Here is a 10482-nt window from a genome sequence, read left to right as displayed (position 1 = left end):
CACGTTTTAACATGTAAAGAGAAATATTCTATCACAGCTCCCTTCTGTTCATCCTCTAGGCTGCCCCAAGGAATGTTTCCAAAATGCTAAAGCCATTATTTTCCACGTTTCATTCTTATTCTTTAATCATTTCACATAATAGACTTGCAGGTTAGGTATCTTATCCTGTGACCACCCGGAAATCCTGCTCCCAGTTCTGGGAAGCAATATGCTGAGAAGACCCGTGGCTGCCATCAGGACTAGTAGGAGAAGAGGGGCCTTTATGCCCACTGACATCTGTGGCACAGAATGGAGCAGAAGCCTGAGGACCTTTGAGGTGTTCACCTGTGGTTGCCTCAGCTCTGCTCCCTTCCCTGCCCACGGCCCTGGGAGGATTCTGGGTCTTCATGAGCCCTTCCCTCTGTGACCTCACACCTTTCTCAAGCTCTTCTTTCCACTTGGAATTCCGTGCTGTGTGTGAGTCAAGGTGGCCAGCTTCTGTGCATGGGAAGACTGGATGTAGCCGTCCTCTCTACACTGAAATCTTCCCTGATTCATCCAGCTACTGAAAGTTCCACTCCCTGGCCACTCTGTTAGCCTGAGGGCACAGCTATTCCTGCACACTCTGTCATTTCGCCTTTCCCTTAGCAAACATGACACCAATAAAGGTGTATAGAATCTATACAAGGAACTATACAGGCACCTGAGTTTGGGTGGTGAACACACGATGCAATATACAGATGATACAATATACAGATGATGTAATATACAGATGAGTGTGTGTGGGTTGTGAATACAGTAGAAATGCTTATATGAATATGATCATGCATTCTTATAAGCTTAGGGCCTCTGTTAAATATCCTAACTGTATTCAGGCATTTATTCTATCTCCAAAAATAAAATGTAAGCTCTTTGGAAGACTGATTAGAGCATATGTTATTTGGATTCCTAGCATCTAGTACAGTGCCTGATATAATGTAGATGTGTAGAGTGTTTTAACTGACTAAGATAGTGCCACTAATTATATTCATTTTCTTCCACTCAGTAATGCATGTCTAAATTACATATTTATATGACTTTCAATATAGTAAAAGATCTAAATCTTTCTCATGGGGAAAATGAGAAAGGAGACTGCTCTGGCTGCTGAAATCCAATGCCATTTCCGGGGTTGCTAAGTGCCAGCAGAAGCACAATATCATAGCTCATTTTACAACAGCTAGTGGGTTAGCAATTCAAATGTCTTCTCACTTGAAAGAATCACTTGAACATATCTTGAAACAATTATGTTTAAACCCTTAGAAAGAAAAAACACAATAATTAAATGAGAAAACAGTATCCAGAGAAAGATAGTAATATTAATCTACCAACAAAAGTCAGTGAAGACAATCCAACCCACCACTTCCTAATATTGGTGATGTGATTTCAAAGCATGAGAAGAACTCAGATATATTCTATCTGGTTTCTATCTAGATTCAGACTAGAAAAAAAGAAGAGGTCAATAAGCATCTCATTATTTTACATCTGCTTATAACTGAATGCATACCCACTGATTAATTTAGAGCTCAGCTTAAATATATAGCTTAATAAAGTCTGTTCTGTTCAAAATTAAACATTGTGATCCTATGAGATCTTACTAGTTAACAGATTTGTTTTTACCAGCTTATACTTGTTCTTTGTTTTTGTTTTTTGTAATTTAGACTTAAACCTTTAAATTTTTAAATGAATCACTGTCCTTTAAAATACTATATATTTCTCACAGAAGGTTTATTCTCTAACTTTAAAGTGCTTTATTATTTATTTTCATAGTAATTGTTTTTAATTAATCTGTAGGGAAATGTGTGCCTACCTAAAATTTTAAATGGCCGGGGCCAATGAATTTTAGAAGCTGTATCTAAATAAAAATTAATGATGTTAAACCTTGAAATATTTGCTAATTGCTCTGTCAGGTAAAAAAAAAACAAAACAAACAAAAAAAACAAAAACAAAAACAAAAAAACTTTAAAATGTAACTCTCAATTACAAAGAGTTATTTTATAATTGTTAATGAACCTTGTTTACAGTATACTATTAAGAAGATGATGAGATAGCAGACATAAGTATAACATAGATAGCTAACTGGATATTGGTATAGTTACAGATAAGGATGTATGTAGGGGTAGGGGTAGGTATAGGTATAGATATGGATACAGATGCTGATACAATTACAGAGAAGCATGTAGCAGAGATATAAAGAAAGATAGAAGGACAGGTGTACAATGTTAACAAGCTCCCCCATTACACAAAAGTCTGTGTGGTGTCACTTCTGCCAGGATTTAAAAATGCTCTGGCAAGAACCCAAGGAAATGATGCACATGCTCTTAAAATCACCATTAAATGATCACCTCACTAAATAAGGAAAAGTCAGTGGGAATACATATGAAAAGCTTAAATAAGAAGTTGTGATGTTGTAGGTATAATGTATAAGAGTGGAAAACCCACCTTCTGACTATGGGTTTAAGATGGTTTGAAGGAAACTAATATATCATCAAGGAATATACTGGTAAGGGAGACGAACTTACACACACACACACAGCCCAAGCAAATCTCCTTATATATGTATTGCACACACACAAAAAATGTAAGCTCCACAAGAGACAGATCTTTACTGTTTTTTTTCTCACTACTGTATGTGAAGTACATATTAATAGAATGTTTCCTGGCATACATTAGGCACCCAGTAAGTATTGGTAAAATAAATGATGCCTGTGGCTTGAATCTGCTTCTCTATGATTCTTATTCTGTTCATGTTACTATTTGAAATTTCTCTCTCAACACTTAAAGCCATACATTTAACCACTACTAGATATGTTCAGTTATAAATTTCACAGGCTTTTCCTAAATGATGTGTTTAAATGATCACTCATGGTCAAGAAATATGATAAAAATGCACTAATCTATCCAGAAAGCAGGTAGCTTTTCAAGGGGCATGTTTATTATCTCAGTTACCTTTCCAAATTGTCTCCATGCAGTCTTCCATCTCATGGTTGTTTTCCTAATTTTGGTTCTCATATCTCTAATGGAAATGGAAATGTTCTAGCTTCTCCGTTTGATCTCTGATTCAAACCTCTACTAGTTGTTGTTCTACAAGAGAACCAAAGTTTCAATACGCAATTTGACTCTTCTAATTCTCCTGTTTAAAACGCACATCAACCAGGATTTTTTATCTTGCTAAATCATTTCCCCCTGAAAATAGTACACACTCTGGTGGTATATTAGTTAAGATGGTTTTGGCTGCAAGAAACAGAATGACAAACAAATGCATGCTGGCCTTTTGTTCCTGGTCTTGTGTCCCCATACAAGGAAGAGAGACACCACATCCCTATAAAAATGTCCCATGTGGGCAGAAATGGGGGCAGGAAAACCATGGGCCTTCTCTCATTTTATCAGGAAAAGTAATCTTTCCTATGACACGGGTGGCTCCTTCCTCACATCTCATCACATACCTGCATTCAGATAAGTTATGTGCACTGGACAGAGGAATTACTAACATACCCTTAGAGACTTTCAAAGAAATTGTATCACACACATTAGAAAAAAATATATTTTCCATCATGGGCTTCATGAAGAAGTGATTCACTGTTATATTATTGATACATCTAAGAAATTTTATTGCATACACTATTTATTATAATGTTCATGTAGGTATATGTGGAGAAAGAATATATAGAATATATTATAATAGTGATAGTAGGCATATATATCTAGAATATATATTAACACAATACCTATATAACATGTGTTACTAGTACAAAATAATTGATTATAATTTATATTAATATTATATTGCATATGCCATATTATATTACCTATGATATAATGATTTTATAAAGTTATTATATATATATAATTTATATGGTCTAATTATATAAAATCTCTAATTTATATTTTTTAGTCTGCTAATTTTGTTATATGCTGCTCATTATCCAATAAATTGTTTTAACAACTTGTTCAGTAAAGACTTGTATGTTTACCAGTGGTGGGCAAAAACTGAATGAATTGTTTCTATAATATCTGAACTAAAATGGAATTTTTGAACAATAAAGAAGGAGAAGGTTGACTGTTAGATTACAAACGATTTTGTGGTGTCTTTAGCACAAGCCATTATTTGCATGTACATATCCCCTTTTTGTGATTTCTTGACCTAATTACTGTAATTATTTTAAGGTCTAGAAGCACCCTTTCTATAAGAAGTTGTACTTGGTAACTACAAAATGGATTAACTGTCTGTCCTGTGGCCTCCTGCAGTAAATTTTCCTTACCTTGATCATGCTTGTGTGAAACTTTGATGGAAATGTTAGACTGAGGTCATGCACTTCTTTTTTTCTTTATTTTCTTATACTGGACTGCGAGCTTCTCGTGGTTTCACATATTTTTTAATGATCTGTCCACTCACTTCCTAACAGAGACTCTGGCATGTATATTTAACATGGCTTTTGAATTGAAGAATTTATAGATTTTGAATAAATCTTCAACATGAAATTTGTAAATTGTCCATCTTTTTACTGTGTTTATAGGGGGTACAGTTTAATATATACTAATTTATCTACTTTTATAATATTAATGTGGGTGATATTTTGCCTTGCACACCCCCTTTTATATCTTTATGTACTAAAGAGCGTGAATTGGTCATAGCCGCTTCTGCTAAGAACCTGAGGAATGCAATGATTTAGCTGTAATTTTGGTGTCATTCATCCTAAATTTTTCTTACCTTGATCATGGCTTGTATGTGCAACAATCACTATAGGGAAGGGACAACTACAAATTTAGTGTTAATTTTTAATAAGACTAGTGGTCCGGTGAAAAAAATTTGTGCATGGCAGAAGGGGTTCCCTCAGCCCAGCTGGCACCCTCTCCAATTGAGGACATCTAAAGGCATGTCCGGCTGCTAGTTTAGCCTGGGATCAGGCAATTAAACATCCCTCTCACAATTTGGAACCACTGGCTCCTAACTACTCACCAGCCTGCCAGCCTGATCATGCCTAACTGCCTCTGCCTGCCTGTCTGATTGCTCTTAAACCCTTTGCCTATCTGCCTGATTGGACCTAACAGCCAGTTCCTATTATGTACAGTGACCACTAGAGGCAGACACTCAATAGAAGTGGAAAAGCCACAAATTGAACCCACCTCTATATTTTTGTTATTGAATTTATAAGGTGGCATTGGTTAATAAAATTATATAGGTTTCAGGTGTACAATTCTATAACACATCATCTGTATATTGTATTGTGTGTTCACCACCCCAAGTCAAGTCTCCTTCCATTACCCTCTTCTACAATACTTCACCCACCCCTCTTTCTCTCTCATAATCACCTTACTGTTGCCTGGATCCATAAGTAGTTGTTGTTGTTAAACCCACCTCTTTCTGATCCCAGTCTACTTTTTGTTTGAAATGACACTGGCTACCTTCCCACCCTATTTGTGACATTACTTGAAAGCATCTTCTTATGAAAATTAAAGTGAACATGATGTTACTTGGCAGTTAACAGTTTATTGTTTATATGTTTGATAATTTTGACCTAAATGAATTGAGTTTTTAATAGGGCGAGTAGCATGTCAAATATTTGTGCCCTTTCGTAGAGTCTCCTATGGACTTACACACACAGTCACAGTCTGATGTGTATCTCTGGACTCGGATTGATTTTCTGTGATTTCAGAAAGGCCAAAAATAATGTGAAATATAATTGTGCTTAACCACAGACACATTCTTTTTTTTTTTTTTTTTTTTTTTTTTTTTTTTTTTAGTAGCTGTAGTGTCAAATAATCTTTTTGTCTAAGCTTTTCACTTAGAAACTGGTTATTTTTAGCAACTTGAAATACAATTTATAAAGTGAAATGGGAAAAAACACAGATGGTAATTTACAATGAAAACCATTTATCATTATGGGGTAATTAAAATTATGCAGCTTTTTCTCATTAGCCTTTTTCCTCAAGTTAGTTCCTATTGATTTTTGTCTCAAATAATTGAGAGAAAATTATTACAAATTTTATGCACTCTTCAAAACTGATTCTAAACCAAAGCCTAATTGCTAAATGTTCGCACCTGTATTCATCAGGCTTGCCTGTCCTGCCATTTGTTTTCTCTCTGGTGATTAGGTTCTGTCCAACATCTACAGCTCAGCATGAAGCCTTGGGGAAATCTCTTGGGTTCTGCTTAGCTCTCCATCAGAAAAGTGAAGGTAGCCTTAAAAACAAAATTCTAACTTAAGAAAACTGACACTAATCTAATATTTTGCACAAAAAAAAGGAAATCCATAGCTACTTTCTGTGAGGACTTGCATGTATTATGAAATATTAACATTGCTAGGGCATGAAATGTCATCAATTCCACATCCATTGTATGGTTGCTAAGCTACCTTTGTTCTTAGTTCAACACTTCAGTGGCTAAGAAAAAAAGTGTTTCTAGAAAAGCTATTAATAGTTCATAACATTACTAATATGGGACTTCCCAAATAAATATAATTGTAATCATTGTTTTTATATTTTATGGTTCCCAATCTTACTTATGTGATACTTCATAATAAATCTATACTAATAAAAGGGTATTATGCTAATTAGACCAAAACATCTTCCAGATGACCTTCTAGACATCCTTCTGGACAAAGCCATGGTCATGGGGTCAAGGCAGATGCAGTTAAGGAGCATCAGGCAGGGAGGAGACAGCAGTTAGGGGGATCAAGCTGGCAAGGGAGAACATTTAGGGGGATCAGGTCAGCAGACAGGTGAGTGGTTAAGAGCCAGTGGTCCTGGATTGTGAGAGGGATGCTGACTGCTGGTTTAGGCCCATAAAGCAGGGATTGGAAGTCAAACATTCCCTGAGGGGTCCTGGATTGGAGAGGGTGCAGGCCAGTCTGCGGTACCCCCCCCCCCATGCACAAATTTCATGCAACATAAAAGTCTAATATGCAAATGGACTGAACTGCAGAAGAACTAGTTGCTATGATGAACACTATGGTGGCCAACCAAAGATCTGATTCGGCCCACCCCTGATTGCCCCTCCACCTACTCAGGCATTGAGCGTATCCCTCTCCCTGGATACTTGGCCTCCTTCAGATGAGGTTGCTCCAGTGGGTGAGCTGCACCCACATCTACAGCCAACCTGGCCAAGTTCAACCTGGCCAAGTTCACCCAGGGTCAGTGCTCCACCCTCATCGTGACCTACCTGGAACCCGGGGCCTGGAAGTCCCTCTGCTGGATGTCATCAACTTCAGCTTCCAGGCCAAGGGCAAGTTCTTCCTGCACCACGTGGTTCATGTCACCCGGGTTGGCTGAAGTGGTACAGCCTACTCCTTGGTGGCCCTAGATGAGGTCCCCTACTTGCTAGACCTGCACCTGTTCCTGAGCCAATTCCTTACCCTCACCCACCCCTACAAGGAGCCTTCGGGTGTGGTCAGTGTGGACGGCATGTTGGGCAAGGTGCCACAGAGCATGGTGGATAATGAGGCTGAGACCTGCAGAACACCCTGGAGGCATGGCTGGAGCTGCAGGATCTGGGCTGCATGACCGACAACATCAAGCATCAGTATGTGCGGTTGAGGCTGGTGCCCTCACCAGAGTCCATCAAATGGGCCAAGGAGCTGGACCTTGAGGGGCTGGGCCTGCACCCCCTCTTCAGCTTGAGCTTTAAGGAGGAGGAGTTGCAGATGCTGAGGCTGGTGGACAGCATCAAGCAGTATCACTATCTTTAAAATCAATGCCTCCAGCTGGGACCTGAGCATCCAGGTGATATGGGCCAAGCAACAGGACTTCAAGGCCGTCTCCAACTTCCAGCAGGGCCGGCAGGAGCAGCTGGAGGTCCTGGTTGGCCCAGCCCCAAGCTATCAGGCAGAAAACCTTAGAAGAAGGAGGAGGAGGAAGAGAGGGAGAGAGTGTGGATGATGTCTTCACAGAGGTCGTGGGCCAGAAATGCAGCAGCCAGGACCTGAGTGAGGAGTCAAGAGGCAGAAGAAGGAGGTCCTGCCTCTGGACCAGGATTTCTATGCCACCTATCAGCCCAAGGACTTCGACAGTGACCTCGGACTGAGCATTGGTGGGGACAGGGGCGCCTTTGAGCAGCAGGTAGCTGGCACTGCCTGGATCTGATGGAGGACAACACCCAGAACCTGACCAGGGACTGGCAGCAGCTCAAGAGGAACCAGAAGAAGCGGTTTGTAGGACAGTTAGGACAAGAGGACAAGAAGAAGATCAAGACAGAAAGTGGTCACTACATGGAGCTCCTACAAGTGGTACCTCAACCAGAGTGGAAGCAGAAACAGAAAATGGACATATGCTCAATGCCTCAGCCCCAGCGGCCTGCCAGCAGTCAGCCCTGTCAGTCCTATTTGGTCAGGTTATGTGTGTAGGAGGCAACCAATTGATGTTCCTTTCTCACATCCATGTTCTCTCTGTGTCTCTCGCCTTTCCTTCTTCTCTAAAAATCAATGAAAAATGCCCTCAGGTGAGGATTAACAAAAAGACAAAACAAAACATACACACATATACAAAAATACATGAATATCAGGGGGCTGGGGTCCCAAAGGAGCACGAATTTTGTGCACCAGACCTCTAGTTGAAATATAATTACATTAGCCACCTCCCTACTAATACCAGAATGTAAGATGGGAAGTGAGGTACAGCTATTTCCCACCTGATAAAGTGTCATAAAATGTACCCAGGCAATGTCTGCTGGTGTTTCTAGAAGTAAGAAGCTCCGTATATTACATAAAACCAGCCTGACTGGGTCACAGTTTCCTGGCTCTCCACATACACCCATAGATGGCTGAGGAGAGGTTGCAGTTGCCTCCTCCATTGCTCTTTAGAACATCAAGCAGGAAGCTGAGTTTGTATCAATAGTACATACCTATCAATAAAACACGACCGAGTTTTCCCAATGGGGTGTGGAGACAGTCTACATGGTGGACTTTCCTTTTCCTCTTCATCCTTCTTCCCTTTCCTCCCGCTTTTGTAGGGTGGCCAGAAAGGGAGAAAAACACTCTGTGTTACTGAAATCTACAGTGGAGTTTCTGATGGAAAAAGAATACTTACCCAAGGTTTAGAAAGTGAGAGTATAACAGAAAGGTTCTTTTCAATCATGTTCTACAGTTCATTGTATGTTGGCCATGTACCGTGTTTTCTGTTTGAATGCTATTCATTTCAGAAGAAAATATGTCTCAGGTGGTTGTCCAGAAACGACTTGCAAACTTTTGGGGTAAAAATGAAAGAAACATTATTTTGGTTTGCTGAGTTACAAACTGAGATGGGTTTGGTAAAAATGCAGCTAGGACAATTCAAATGTATGCATAGTTGCCATTCCTTACAATTTATCTTTTCAAAAACTCTACATGCAAAGGAAAAATTCAAAAGAGGATATGGAACGTAGGCATTCAGCTTTATGATGAAATGACAAGTACTATTATACATAATGGTTTACACAAAGTTATATAGTGTTCAAAGCTTTCTAAAGGAGTTATAGATAAAGTTTTGCTTTCTTTCATTACTATTTCTTCTGCTTAGCCCATGGTCATCGATTAGAATAGAAATGAAGACTTAATACACTCAGTACTCCTGAGTGACTGTTTAAAATCTGTCATTTATTTGCCAAATTTGGAACATAAAATGTTTAGTAATATATAAACATGATATGTTCACAGGTGTCACATTTTTAGAACAATAATATTGCACATATTCCTCTAAGGAGCAAGATAGCATGAAAAAATGATATTTTACTTAATATGCACCCCCAAAGAGTGCATTAGAAAAAAAACAAAACCAGAAAGACTAAAGGACCTTTATACAACTATTTATACAAATGAAAAGCAAGTCAACCTCACATAGCAAGACAACAATAATGGCTTGTAAACCGCTTTGTAAACCACTTAATTTGGACATTTTCTCATAGGAGATCTTTATAAATACCAGGTAGAGAAACTTCCGACCCTGACTGAGCATCATGTCTCCAGGCTGTTGCTGACACTTTGATTACTAGAATTTGGGGAAACTATCAGGTTGATTGATGGCACAGGAGAGTTAAGTGCATTTTCCTTTGTGTTTTGCATATGCATAATGGCTGAAGACAGAACCAAGGCCCCCAGCATTTGCTGCAAAACAAGGAGACCTACTTTTCCTCTGCCATGAAAGCCGCTGCAGCAAGCAAAGAGCCTCTGAGGCTTCCCTCCGCCATTGCATCCACATTCAAAATTAACTTTCTTTTCAGAGCATGCTCACGGAATACACAATTCAAATAAAGTTCAGATTCCAAAACACTAGCACCTCTTTCCAGGACCGATCACAATGATGCTTAGTTTTGGAATTGCTGGTTACTGACAAGCATCTGGGGGTGGAACATTTCTAGAGTCACCTTAAACACCTAACATTTTAATCTGAAAATGTATTTTTAATCAATTAAAAAATAGTCACCCAAATTATAATCTGTTTTTAGGCTTCTATGACTTATTATATGTACTTTACAAAATATTCCTAACTCAAACT

At 38.9% G+C, this 10482-nt stretch overlaps 1 pseudogene; it reads left to right on the top strand.

Annotated features, from left to right (window-relative positions):
• Positions 1-8357, top strand: part of LOC118718589 — a 19499-nt pseudogene extending 11142 nt beyond the window's left edge.
• Positions 8358-10482: the final 2125 nt, after the last annotated feature.

Source organism: Pipistrellus kuhlii, unplaced genomic scaffold (genome assembly GCF_014108245.1).
Source record: "Pipistrellus kuhlii isolate mPipKuh1 unplaced genomic scaffold, mPipKuh1.p scaffold_m20_p_14, whole genome shotgun sequence".
NCBI classification, from domain to species: domain Eukaryota; kingdom Metazoa; phylum Chordata; class Mammalia; order Chiroptera; family Vespertilionidae; genus Pipistrellus; species Pipistrellus kuhlii.
The sequence above is the reverse complement of the archived record's forward strand: the minus strand, read 5'-3'. Positions and strand labels throughout refer to the sequence as shown.